Raw genomic sequence first — 15,077 nt, forward strand, 5'->3', positions numbered from 1 at the left:
CCAATATAGGGGAATGCCAGGGCCAAAAGAATGGGAATGGGTGGGTAGGGAAGTGGGGGGCGCTATGGGGGACTTTTGGAATAGCATTGGAAATGTAATTGAGGAAAATATGTAATAAAAATATTAAAAATTTTTAAAAAAAAGAAATAAAGGTTACTATTTTATGGGAAATATTTGTAACTCAGAAAGTCAAACACTAAGACTTCTCATAAATACAATCTAGATTTAAACATGACTATGAACATCTATACATCTTCAAAGTATAATGCAGGCCATTTGGGAGAAGGAAAGCAGTCCATGGGAGACAGAAAAAGAAAAGCAGGGGGTGATGGGACTGAGTATGATATAGATGTGTTACAATGCCATAGATAAATCAAGTTTTAAAACATATTATTATTATTATTATTATTATTTTATGTATGTGGGTGTTTTGCTGGCATGTATGTCTTTGCATTATTTGTGTGCTATGCCCACAGAAGCCAGAAGTGGGTATTGGATCCTGTAGGACAGGAGTTACAAAGTTGTGAACCACCATGTGAATTCTGGGAATCAAATCCTGGTCCTCTGGAACAGCTTTTGCTTTGAAACTCTGAGCCACATCTCCAGCTCCTAAGCAATTTTGAAAGACATTTAGCTAAAAGTCAAAATAATGAATACTTCATTGCTCTTAAGAACACTTTCTACATTTCACCAGCATCTTTGTTCCCGTCGCTTATAAGTTGACAACTGTGGAAAGGGATAAAGCAACATAGGATGCTGGACTGGCTTCTCTCTTTATGTTCTTGGGCCTCACAGGTCCTAGCTTCTGCCACAGTTCCACAGTACTTTCAAACACATTGCTTCTTAATATATCTTGCATTTCTGACTTTTCCATGGAAAATTTGGTGAGAGAAAAATGCCACTCAGATGTGACTAGGATTCAGCATACCTCCTGTTATAAAATTTCTGTTATAACTAGTTTGCCACTAAGGTATATTTAAATTTTTAAATTAAAGCTTGGAGATCTAACATTTGTCAATTTTACGCTTGTGTTTACTTGAAAGTTTTCTCTAGCAAAGTCCAAAATAAATTAGTTAATTATTTTACAACCCCAAATTTGATCCAATTTCTTAAATTTTTATATGTGCTTATGAGGAATGTAAACTTACTTTGCCTTTCTGGTATTTAGTGCAACATTTTGTTCACATCCATTAAGTCTAGTTTGTTAATTATTTAAGTAAAGTTTGTATTATTTACTTCTTTGGGTTCTTTTTGCATTCTTGACCTCTGAATTACAGAAAAAGGGATGTCAAAATGTCACAACATACTTATATATTTCAAATTTTAGCTGTAGCTCTACCAATTGTTTCTTTAGTTATTTATACATATTCTATTGAATGAAAATGTCAAAGCTTTATTTTTCCAGTACATGGAGTATTTTATTATAATGTAACAACCTGCTTTTCCTTGAGAATGCTTTATTCTCTCAAGTCTATTGTTGGCTAGCTAGAAGCATGGTATGTTTTGTGAGTTGCCACTTATCAATATCCACATAGTTACTTTCAGTATTTTTCTTTCTATATATCCCAGATGTCTATTTTATAAATAGTACAGAGATATCTTTTTTCAAACAATGTTAAATAACCTAGGGTTTTTAACAAGACATTTTAGTCCATACAATTTTTGATTGTTTACACTTGTCTTCATTCTTGTTATTTTATTTTTATAGTGCGACTAGTTCAATAATTGTTAAAAATTATATTTATATTTATTTATAGTCTACAAATTAGTTTGATGCTTATTTACTTTTTCCACTTTAATGTTTATCTTGATTTGCTGACTTTCTTAGAATTTGTACTTTTTATTATATTTTTCTTTGCTAATTTGGGATATATATGTGCTATGTTAGTGAGTCCTGGGGAGGATTGGGCATTATCATCATCATCATCATCATCATCATCATCATCACCATGATCATTAGCTTTAAAGTGTCTTCATCGATCTATACTTTTTTTCTTTTTCTCTTTTAGACGATGCAGGGGCCTAGCAAACACAGGAGTGGATGCTCACAGTCAGCTATTGGATGGATCACAGGGCCCCCAATGGAGGAGCTAGAGAAANTACNCAAGGAGCTAAAGGGATCTGCAACCCTATAGGTGGAACAACATTATGAACTAACCAGTACCCCGGAGCTCTTGNCTCTAGCTGCATATGTATCAAAAGATGGCCTAGTTGGCCATCACTGGAAAGAGAGCCCATTGGACACACAAACTTTATATGCCCAGTACAGGGGAACACCAGGGCCAAAAAATGGGAATGGGTGTGTAGGGAAGTGGGGGGGAGGGTATGGGGGACTTTTGGGATAGCATTGGAAATGTAATTGAGGAAAATAAGTAATAAAAAATATTAAAAATTTTTTAAAAAGTCAAAAAAAAAAGAAGTATTGGTTACTGCCAAGGCATACATAGCATTACTGTACCCTTTGGGTTATTGCGCCATGTTGATCATTGTTGTGGTTCATAGACATTATAGCTGGGTAGAACAATTGGTTGATTCCCTCCTTTAGAGACTTGTATGGTGCTTTCTGGTACCATGTAAGCTAGCCCCCAAAGAGGAACTTTAGGGTCAATTTCAGATCAGTGGCCTCTGGGCCCTGTGTCTAAAGTACATGGTACCTTCAGCAATAGGCAGTTTTTATCTTTTTTAAGCAGATAGTTTTCAGCTTTCATGTAGTATGGTAATTCCCAAGTAGTTTGTTATTCTTATTTCAATAGGACCTTTTTTCTATCTGAGAGTAGAAAGAATTACAAAACCTGTAACTTCACATAAAAGACCATGATACTGGTTCATTCAAAAGAAAACACTAGACTATGGGTACGTGCCATTCCATATTCCATTATATTTTTGAGTAAAATGTTGACAGTCTACACAATTCAATGGCCACTTTCCAAGACAAATTATAAGGTTAGAACTTAAAAAGGATCTTTTGTAGATTGCCTCAAACAAACTCCCTCTTTTGGTGAGGGTAGATAAGTTAATAACAGTCATGATGGGTATCTTAAAAGATGACTCAGTAGTTAAGAGCACTGACTGCTCTTCCAGAGAACCCAGGTTTCAGCACTTACATGGAAACCCACAACTGTCTATAACTCTAGTTTCAGGGCTTCTGACACCCTCACACGGATATACATACAAGCAAAACACTAATGAACATAAGATAAAAATCAATTATAAAAAATAACAGACACTGTAATGATTGAATATGACCAAAATACAGGGAGGAACAAATATAAACCAGATGAGCAAAGATGCCGAGGGAAACCCAGTATCGAGTCAGGTTAAGCTTTTTAAAATGTATTAGAATATGGTGGGTGATAAATGATGGAATAATTCCTGTTAAGGCTAGACAGAATACCCATTCAGCAGCTCAGCAATCTGAGAGTCTAATGGCTACTTCAAACAAATTTCTGAGACAGCAGAAATAACTATTCTATTTTTATGAGGTTTAATGAAGTGTAATTGTAAATGTTCAGCCAAAATAGTTCTTTCTCAGCTTTGGAGAGCAAACACAAGCACACACAGTAATGATAACTGTCATAAAATATTAGAGCTTGCAGGAAATTTAGAAATTCATTTGTTTGCTTCCCAGTTTTCCAGAAAATCTTGTAGATTCTCTCAGAATAGCAGAAATGCCCCAGCATCAAAGTCTCATTTGGCACCAGAGTAGGGTTTCCTAGTTTCTTATTCACTTTCTTATTATAAAGTCATCTTCAGAGGCAAGGACTTGAATGGACAATATCAATTCTAACTCCTCTTTTCTCTCCCTTTATTTAGTAAATATCTGTTGTAGATTTAACATTGTCATGTGGAAATAGAAGTGATTAAATGTCTTTCCACATATGATGATTTTGGGGGGCCTTAACCATAATGTCAAATTTCTTAGTTTTTAATAATAGTTTACTCTTACAAAAGAATATTTCACAGATATATTCAGAATAAACAAGCATCCTTTAAATATTCCCTCTCAATAACCCTTACTGAGAGAAATGAACAGAATTGAATGTCTTCAACCTCCAGAAAAGGCATGCCCCAGTTACAAATTTATGCAGGTATTGAATGGTGCTGTTAAGATGCAAATTTGTTATCTCAGAGTAATAATGCAATAAATCAGTATCAACTAACAAGAGCTTGGCAAAAATTTGCTAGAATCTCGGAAGATCAATATTCCAGCATGGACAGGGGAGGGGTTCCTGAGACCCCACTTCTAGCTGAGGAGCTATCAATAGTTAATGACTACTTCCTAGATGTGGTCAAGTTTTTTCAGATGTTGCCCCTGAGAAGCCACTTGTGCTCCAGGAGATGGTTGTACACACATGCACATACAGGCATCACTAAATAGAGCCAGTAGATTTTTTTTAAAGAGCTCATGAAATTGGGAAGAAAAGGTGGCATTTGATGGTTTGATAGAGAAGGAACTGAGGTGAAGTTGATTAAAATGCATTACATACATGTTTGAAATTTTTAAACAATAAAAGTAAATAATGCAAAAAACCCATCTTTCAACTTTAATTTATGAGAGCTAATTTTAGCTAAAACTTGAAAGCAGGAAAGGGAATTGTTGTGGAGCAGAAAGGGAGCTACAGAAGAAAATGGGGTTAAAGAAACTGATTGGAAGAGGATAAGAAAGAACGAAGTATGCATGAGCATGCCACAATAAAACTCATTCGATTGAATGTTAATAAAAGAAACTAATTTTAAAGATAGACATTCCCTGTAAACCTATTGAGCAAGTGGATAATTGGTTGGTGCCACCACGAGTGGCACTCTAGGTCTACTGTCCAAACTTACAAGTGTTTTAAAAAGTACTCTGTATCTGTCTGAGTCAGCTGCTGGGTGGAGACTCCCAGTGGATAATTAGGCTAGACTCCTGTCTGCAAGCATGACTGAATATCATAACCAGTACCCCCCGGAGCTCATGTCTCTAGCTGCATATGTATCAGAAGATGGCCTAGTAGGCCATCAGTCGAAAGAGAGGCCCATTGGTCGTGCAAACTTTATATGCCTCAGTACAGGGGAATGCCAGGGCCAAGAAGTGGGAGTGGGTGGGTAGGGAGTGGGGGGGGTATGGGAGACTTTTGGGATAGCATTGGAAATGTAAATGAAATAAATACCTAATTAAAAAAAATAACGTCAGGGATTGGTGCTTGGTCTTAGGATGGTTCTCAGGTTATTGGTTGGCCATTCCGTCAGTCTCTGCTCTCTCACCTAGGCCTGCATTTCTTATAGAGAGAATAAATTTTTGGTGGAAAGTTTTGTGGGTGGGATGGTGTCTCCATGACATATGTTCTATTAGCTGGGCTGCATTGTCTGGCCTCAGTGGGAGAAAAAGCATCCATCCTCACAGAGACTTGAAGTGCCATGTTCAGAGGGGGGATCCCAAGGGCCCCCTGCTCCCCTCCCCCACTCAAAGGAGACGGTAGTGGTAGGGGAATGATTGCCAAATTGGTGACTGGGAAGGAGGGCAGTGAACCAGATGAAAGTGAGTAAGTCAAAAAATTAAATTTAATTTGAAAAAAGAAGAAAAAAATGTACTCTGCTGTATACTTGAAATTTTCTAGTAATTCTAATCATACACCTTTCTAATCACAAACAACATAGCTACCTAGTTACCTATATGAGTTAATGTTCTATCAAATTGATTGCTGTAAATTTCACACAATGTATGAATGTTCAAAATCAGTTTTAAGACCTGTGTGTACATGGAAAGAGTTACAGAGATAAAGTTTGGAGCTGTGACGAAAGGATGGACCATCTAAATACTGCCATATCCAGGGATCCATCCCATAATCAGCTTCCAAACGCTGACACCATTGCATACACTAGCAAGATTTTGCTGAAAGGACCCAGATANAGCNGTCTCTTGTGAGACAATGCCNGGGCCTAGCAAACACAGAAGTGGATGCTCACAGTCAGCTATTGGATGGATCACAGGGCCCCCAATGGAGGAGCTAGAGAAAGTACCCAAGGAGCTAAAGGGAACTGCAACCCCATAGGTGGATCATTATTATGAACTAACCAGTACCCCAGAGCTCTTGACTCTAGCTGCATTTGTATCAAAAGATGGCCTAGTCGGCCATCAGTGGAAAGAGAGGCCCATTGGACTTGCNAACTTTATATGCCCCAGTACAGGGGAATGCCAGGGCCAAGGGGTGGGGGTGGGTGGGTGGGGGACTAGGGGGGGGAGTGTATTGGGGACTTTTTGGATAGCATTGGAAATGTAATTGAGGAAAATACCTAATAAAAAAAAAGAAAAAAAAAGACCTGTGTGTATATTTAATATATAATTTTATTTATCAACTACTTCTCAATAAAGTTTGGCAAAGACTCAAAGAAATAATTAATATCCTTAATTACTTGATCTGAGATCTTTATTGAAACCAAACCAAGAGCTGGGTATGGTTGTGCTTGTATGCAATTGGAACACTTGGGAAGGGAAGGAAGAAAAGGCAGCATTTGAGCCCAGTCAGAGCCTCATAGTAAGCTCGAGGCCAGCCTTAGAAAGAGAATTATCCTTTAAAAAGTAAAGAATAAAATAAAAAAAGGAAGGGAGAAACCAAATTCATCATAAACACATGGGTTTAATTTTGCATTGCAGAATTTATGTTGTCTATCCATATTTCCACCCTTATGTCTTATTTATATCCGCTTGATTAATATTTTTCCACAGTAAATATTAAAATGGTTAATGTATGGACTCCAACTTTTCTTGAAGTTTTACTTCTTTGTTTCATTTTCTATTTTTCAGTCCTTATTTGAAATAGCTCTTTCTTTAGGATTCTGTGATTGTGTATGGTTCCCTTCTTACAAAGTGCATAGCTTTTTACAAAGTGTATAGCTTTTTTATGACAAACATTAAATTACATATCTCTTCATGCTTGCTATAAGAGTCTATCAAAAGCAGGCTTCTATCTGCTTCCTTTCCTCCTTTGTGTACTTACATGTCCCTGCAACCTTACATTTGATTTTCGTGCTATAGTCTTTTTTTTTTTTTTGGATACAGGATTTCTTAGTGTAACCCTGGCTGTGCTAGAACTCACTCTGTAGACCAGGCTGGCCTCAAACTCAGAATTCTGCCTGGCTTTGCCTCCCAAGTACTGGGACTAAAGGCATGTGCTCTCTCCAGCCATGCTACAGTCTTAATAATGTGTTATTTCTTCTTTCAAAACAATGATTACTTAATATATTTAGGCTGAAGAAAGCTACATTATACTTGTTATTAGATATAATTCTAATTTTCATTATTTTTGTAATATTTATATATCTGTTATTTTCCTTCTATTGGAAGCATCTCATTTAATATATTTTATAGATGCAGTTTATAGGTAACACATCTTGACTATTGATTCAATTTTTCTGTTTTTTTTCCTTCTTCTAGAATTTTATACACTTATTGTTCTAATGAGATTTTTTATTGCATATTTTATTTATTTACATTTCAAATGTTATCCCCTTTCCTGATCCCCCAGTAACCACATATCCCCCAGTAACCACGTATCCCATCTCCCTCCTCCTGCTTCTATGACGGTGCTCCCCCACCCACCCACCCATTCCCACCTCTCCACCCTAGCATTCCACTGTACTGGGGCTTCAAGCCTTCAGAGGACCAAGGGCCTCTTCTCCCATTGATGCCCTACAAGACCATCCTCTACTACATATACAGCTGGAGCCATGGGTCCCTCCATGTGTACTCCTTGGTTGGGGGGTTAGTCCCTGAGAGCTCTGGTTGGTTGATGTTGGTGTTCTTCCTATGGGCTTGCAAACACCTTCAGTTCCTTCATTCCTTTCTCTAGCTCCTCCATTGGGGACCCCATGATCAGTTCAATGGGGACCCCATGATCAATTCAATGGGGACCCCATGATCAGTTCAATGGTTGGCTGCAAGCATTTGCCATTGTATATGTCAGGGTCTAGAAAAACCTCTCAGGAGACAGTTATAACAGGCTCCTGTCAGCACTTCTTGACATCCATAGTAGTGTCTGGGTTTGGTGACTGTATATGGGATGGATAAAAGATGGGACAGTCTCTGGATGGCTTTTCCTTCAGTTTCTGCTCCACACTTTGTCTCAATATTTGTTCCCTATTTTGTTAACTGTTCTAAGAAGGAACGAAGCACCCACACTTCAGTTTTCCTTCTTCTTGAGCTGCATGTGGTATGTGAATTGTGACTTGGGTGTTCCCAGCTTTTGGGCTAATATCCACTTAACAGTGAGTGCATACCATGTGTGTTCTTTTGTGGCTGAGTTCCCTCACTCAGGAAGATACTTTCTAGTTCCATCCATTTGCNTGTGAATNTCATAAAGNCATTGCTTTTAATAGCTGAGTAGTATTCCATTTTGTAAATGTACCACATTTTCTTCATCTATTCTTCTGTTGAAGGACATCTATTATAAATAAGGCTACTATGAACATAGTGGAGCATGTGTCCTTGTTATATGTAGGAGCATCTTTAGGGTATATTCCCAGGAGTGGTATATCTAGGTCCTCAGTTAATACTATGTCCAATTTTCTGAAGAACTTCCAAACGGATTTCCAGAGTGGTTGTACAAGCTTGCAATCCCACAAGCAATGGAGGACTGTTCCTCTTTCTCCACATTCTCGCCAGCATCTGCTGTCACCTGAATTTTTGATCTTAGCCATTCTGACTGGTGTGAGGTGGAATCTCATGGTTGTTTTGATTTGCATTTCCCTGATGACTAAGGATGTTGTTCAGCATTTCTTTAGGTTCTTCTCATCCATCTGAGATTCCACAATTGAGAATTCTTTGTTTAGCTCTGTTTCCCATTTTTTGATAGGGTTATTTGATTGTCTGGAGTCTGATTTCTTAAGTTCTTTGTATATAGTGGAAATTAGCCCTCTATTGGATGTAGGATTGGTAAAGATCTTTTCCCCATCTGTTGGTGACCTTTTTGTCTTCTTGACAGTGTCCTTTGCCTTACAGAAGCTTTGCAATTTTATGAGGTCTCATTTGTCAATTCTTGATCTTAGAACATAAACCATTGGCATTGTGTTCAGGAACTTCCCCACTTTGCCCATGTATTCAAGGTTCTTCCCCACTTTCTCTTCTATTAATTTCAGGATCTCTGGTTTTATGTGAAGGTCCTTGATCCACTTGGACTTGAGCTTTGTACAAGGAGATAAGAATGGATTAATTTTCATTCTTCTACATGTTGACTGCCAGTTGAACCAGCACCATTTGCCGAAAATGCTGTCTTTTTTCCACTGGATGGTTTTAGCTCCTTTTTCAAAAATCAAGTGACCATAGGTATGTGGGTTCTTAAAGTACATCCCTATTTGTTTCTGTCTTCTCTAGTTTAAAATAATACAGGAAAAGTCTGCACATTGGCCTCTATATGAGATAGGCTTTGTATCTTTATATCTCTAGCTGATTATTATTTTCTCCTTAATATTTTCTTTCTGAAATTTGAGTACTGTGTGTGCAAATTGATAGTCTACATATTATTCAGATTAACTCCTTATGTTAATTTCTACATCTCATTTTCTGTGTGGTTGCCTTATTTTTTAACATTCAGCCATCTCTAAATTTTGGCCACTCAAGATTCCTGTGTCACTTTATTTAACGCAGGAAGTGCTCCAGGCTTTATTTGAATTTTTCTCTGTTAACTGTAGTCCAGAAATTCCCTTCAAAGAGATCAGGGAAATTGCAAGAATTGGATAAATTGTTTTCCCTTTCTCAAACATCATAATATTGTGTTTTCTGTTACTGTATTTCTTAAAATCAGATCTTTCTTATGCCCAGTCTAGATTTATATGAGAAAAAAAATTATTCTAGACTGTGCCTAGTGGCACATGCCTTTAATTCCAGCTTCTTGAGAGATAGAAGCAGGAGGGTGGGAAGTTTAAGTACTGCCTGGGCTAAGAAGTAAGTTTAATGTTAACCTGGGCTACTTAGCAGGATATAAAAAGAAATACAAAAAAGAAAGTAACTGGGTATATAATTGAGTGGTAGATTACCTGACTACCATGCTTGACACCCTAGCATAAATCTTCAGTACCCAAAATGACAGTTCTATATATTTTTACTCTGTAAGGGACAGAAACAGAAACTGATACCATTCTATTTTGGAAAAATAAACTTTCCAATATGGAATGCATAGATTTTTTAAACTACTTTGTGGACAATTTTGAAGTAGATTCTCCACTATTCTAAATCTTCATAAAAGTAAGCAATGGGTGCTGGAAACCCGCTAGAATAAAGTTTTTTAAAAAACAAACAAACAAGCTAGCAAGCAAACAAGCAAACAAACAAAACACTCTAGCATTTAGTTTTCTTCAGGGATACAACCCATGACCTAGTGGCAATATATGGACTCAGTGTTTTTGTTTTTGTGTTTTTGTTTTTGTTTGTTTGTTTTAAGAGTACCTTAACTTGGGAGGGGACAGTAATTGAAGGTAATATGGAGGAAGTTGGAAGGGAGAAAAAATCCCACACTTAAAATGAGCTTTTGATGGTTTCACTACAGAAGAAAAATATTATTGAAATGAAATGAAATGAGAAAATAGAATGAAAAGAGTGAGCAGTATATCCATAATTACAGGATAATTATAGAAGGTGCATCATATGTAATATGGATATAAGGATGGAAAGAACCTGCAAATATTTGAAACCACCATCATGGATAATTATGAATACCAGCAGATTCAAGGAAGCTCAGATAACAAGCATGCAAAGCTATGTAGTATTAGACTTATGCATATCATTTTCACATTTTAGAATAGTAAATGAGAAAATCTTGAGTAAAGCAAGTTAAATGAACATGTTATAGATAATTGACAATAAGCATACCACTATTGTAGTGTTGAACAACAATAGTAACACTCATTACTCCTTTTAATATACGGGAGAAATAGTAAGTGTTTTTAGACAAATAGAAAGCAAAGACAGATTTTGCTAATAGATCTGCTTTGGAAGAGATGTTAAAAGAAATTCGTCAGAGAACAGATAATTATATAGGTCAGAACATTGACTCCACCTTCAAAAATAAACACCCTAGCAAGGTAAATTAAGGCACAGTATAACATTCTTATTTTATGTTCTTTATTCTGTACAAAGTCTGGATACAAGTTTCCCTTCGCACTTGTTAAACAAGTGGCCTAGTGTACACCTTTATCCTTAACCTTCAGATCACTACTTATCTGGCTTAGATAGGCTTTGAACTTGGCCTTGAACCTGTAATACTTTGCCTTAGCTTCCCAAGTTATTGGTATTAACTACCTCTGGTGCCAGGCTTAGCTTGTTTTGGGTACTTCATCTAATAGAGGACAGCCAGTCTTTGCACACTTGAACTCACAGAAACTATGACTGCACTCAAAAGACCTGCCAAAGATCAAGGCAGTGTCTAAGTCCTCAGGTTTCTACTCTAGTACTCCTAGAAAATATAACTGAAGTCCCAGACACAGTAAAAAATTTTGTAATCACAGACCTTGGATTGCTAGACAGGAAAATTGAGAGTCTAAGACCAGCCTGAGTTTCATAGTGAAACTTTAACCCCAGATATGTAAATAAAAATAAAATAATGATGGTGCAGGAATAAGTCAAATGTTTATAGCCATAGCAGAAATAGGATAGCTATGTTTTAATGAATGGAAGAGAATAAATGAAGATACTATGTGCTTATTTCATTAGTAAAATAAAACAGGTAATTTAAAAGGAGATGGTGATAGCCTGGTCTTCATAGTGAGTGCTAGGAGAGTCAGGGCTACACAGAGAAATCATGACTTAAAAAACAAACAAAAAAGGAGATTTAGAATAGCTATAAATGTGTATTGAATACTCAAGGACAAATACAATCACAACTCTACACACACACACACACACACATATATGTGTAGAGGTTACTAAAGAGAGAAAATAGAAAAAAACGTTGAGGAAACAAAGAGAAACTAGACATAAATCTAGTTAACCAATAACCATTTAAAATGTCATTATATGTGTGTATGTGTGTGTGTGTGTGTGTATTAAAAACACTTAAAGAAATTTATTCAACTGTAAGTTTCCTGTTAGATGGCTACTCTAAATATAAAAATTGAAACTATAAGGAAAATTATATACTAAAATTAATAAAATTTTTCATCAAAGCTGATGTTCAAGGAAGGAAATTGTATAAGATAAAGAGTAGCATTATATAAGAACAGAGGTTAATACTCTAAGGACACAAAACAAGTTGATATCTATGTGCATACGAAGCTGATAGGGTGACAAGAAGAAATAGATTTTCTATTATTACAGTTGGAGACCTTTGCAAATTTCTAGCAATAATTGGCCAATTTATAAGAAGAAAATCATCACCAAATCAATTGAATCTAACCTTTATAAAATCTGTTTTTATTATATATCTATAGAAGATTAGTGAAGCTCAAAAAGATCTTTTTGCAGTAGATGGTAACTGATATAGAGCATTCCAACTAGTACAAAAGAAGGGAATAAAAGAAAGTAGAGTGTTGAGCTCCAAATGGGAAATCTATATCACATCTCTATACCCAAAGGCTCAGGAATCACTGCGCAAGTAGAATGATTGTTAAAGCCAGAGATAGTGGACATCTACAAGAAACATTATTGTCTGGACAGCCAGTCTTTGCACACTTGAACTCACAGAAACTATGACTGCACTCAAAAGACCTGCCAAAGATCAAGGCAGTTAACATCCCAGTATGGATGGTGGGTAGGCTTACAACCTCCCACCCCTAGTTGAAGAACTATTGACAATTGATGTCTGCTTGAAGGACCTATACTCCAGTAAATGGTCCTACATCAATGTACATACAGGTAACACTAAATGGCATTACTGGGTTTTGCAAAGAGAACATACACAATACTTCTCTTTCAGCATTATTTTGAAAGAAGGAACTTCTCAGAGGTCCCACTCTTTGACAAAGAACTACAGACAACTAATGACTACTTGGAGAAGGAGTACACACACACATACACACACACACACACACACACACACATATATATATATATATATACTCTTGATAATAGGTAAAGACATAGGAGATGTATATATAGGGGGAATGGAATGGGGGGGTCTTGGGGGAAGCCAGGAAAGGGAATAACATTTGAAATATAAATAAAGAAAATATCCAATAAAAAATAAAGAGTATGAGGGAGGGTAGCTGGGAGGATAAAGTAATGTGATTCTACTTCAGTTTAAATTAATAATTTTTTTTGAAGAGCATAAAATTTGGGAGGAAAATGTAGTATCAGGGGATAGACAGAGAATTGGAGGGAAGAGAGGTAGTGTGGTGTGTGTGTGTGTGTGTGTGTGTGTGTGTGTGTGTGTGTGATAATTAAAACACATTATACACATGAGTGGAACTATAAATTTTTTAAAGTTCAAAAAATAGTTCACCTATCAACTTCAGTATCTATGTTTTAATAATACATATATGCAATAGTCTCTAAGACAAAACATTCTCTAGCTCATAAAACACACCTTAAATCTTTCAGAAAATATGAAGCACAGAAATTATGACCTTAAACCATGATGTGGTTACAACCGATCGTGCAATAATAGCCACAACTGCAATTATCTGTAGAATAAATACTACAGGTCTACATATTACATAAGACAAAGAATTATGAAGAAAAATTTTCTAAAATGTTTAAGTTAAGTGTAAAGGAAAATAAAACATCTCCAAATTTGTGAAGTAGAGTGTATGTAGTGTTTAAAGTGAAATTTCTAACATTGTGCTCATACATTAGTATAAAACGTAGGCATAAAATAATCAGTCTAAACTAAACTTCGACCTTTAAAAAATCCAAAAGGGACCATATTAAGTCACAAGTAAATGAGGGATGGAAAAATAAAAAACGAAGAAGAAATCAATGAAATTTAGCACAAGAAATCAATTGGAAAGAAAAAGCTGGCTCTTTGAAAATATCAATGAAAATGACTAATGTCTGATTAGACATAAAAAGAAAAGACAGAGCACTGAAAATCTAGGTATGGATGGATTTAAGTGACATTCCTTGTATGTATTCAATTGTTATTCTGAACTTCATTAACATGGACAGTATTAATAAAAATAAAGTTTAAAGCTTAAAGGAGACATTTCTGCTGTTTCATGAACATTCAAAAGAGGTTGAAGGAATGTTATAAACTATTTTGTCCACAGTCTTAAAAATCAACATCAAATGGACCAATTTTTTAAAATGAAAAATCAATAAAAACTTGCACAAGGATCAATAGGTAATCTGAACAAACATGTATACATATGTTTGTGAATCAATAATTAATCTTTTCCCATACAGAATGTATCAGGTAGAAAATTTTCTCTGTTAAATTACACCAATTTTCTACTCTGCACAGGAAACAAGTAAAATCTCACACTATATGCAAAAAATTCTAATGGTTGATCAGGTAGAACATGCTTGATTCATGTGTGGCTGCTCCAACATTTAAAAATAACTAATGTGATTCACCACATAAAAATCATATAATAATAAATGCAGAGAAAATATTTGACAAGATGATATAAGTTCATCTCTAGATTAAACATAGAATTACCATATGAGAAATCCAATTTACTTCTTTCTGTGTAACCAAAAGGATTCAAAATAGGTATTTACAAAAATGCTTCTGCACTATTTAAATAATGCTCCTGCATTATTTAAAATGACCAAACACTGGAAACAGTTTAGCATCCACCAAGAAATGGATGAACGCTTAAACAAAATGCACAATACTTGTAAAATGAAATATTATTCAGCTCTAAACTTTGATGAACTACTGATGCACAAAGTGAATAACCTTTCCATCATGGAATTTAAAGAGGTTGAACACAAAATAATATCAAGTATCTTGGTCATTTTGGGAAGAAACTTAGATCAAAAATTCAGGTGACAGCAGATGCTGGCGAGGATGTGGAGAAAGAGGAACACTCCTTCATTGTTGGTGGGATTGCAAGCTGGTACAACCACTCTGGAAAACAGTTTGGCGGTTCCTCAGAAAATTGGACATAATACTACCAGAGGATCCAGCAATACCTCTCCTGGGCATATATCCAGAAGATGTTCC

The sequence above is a fragment of the Mus caroli genome, chromosome X (assembly GCF_900094665.2).
Source record: "Mus caroli chromosome X, CAROLI_EIJ_v1.1, whole genome shotgun sequence".
In the NCBI taxonomy this organism is placed as follows: Eukaryota; Metazoa; Chordata; class Mammalia; order Rodentia; family Muridae; genus Mus; species Mus caroli.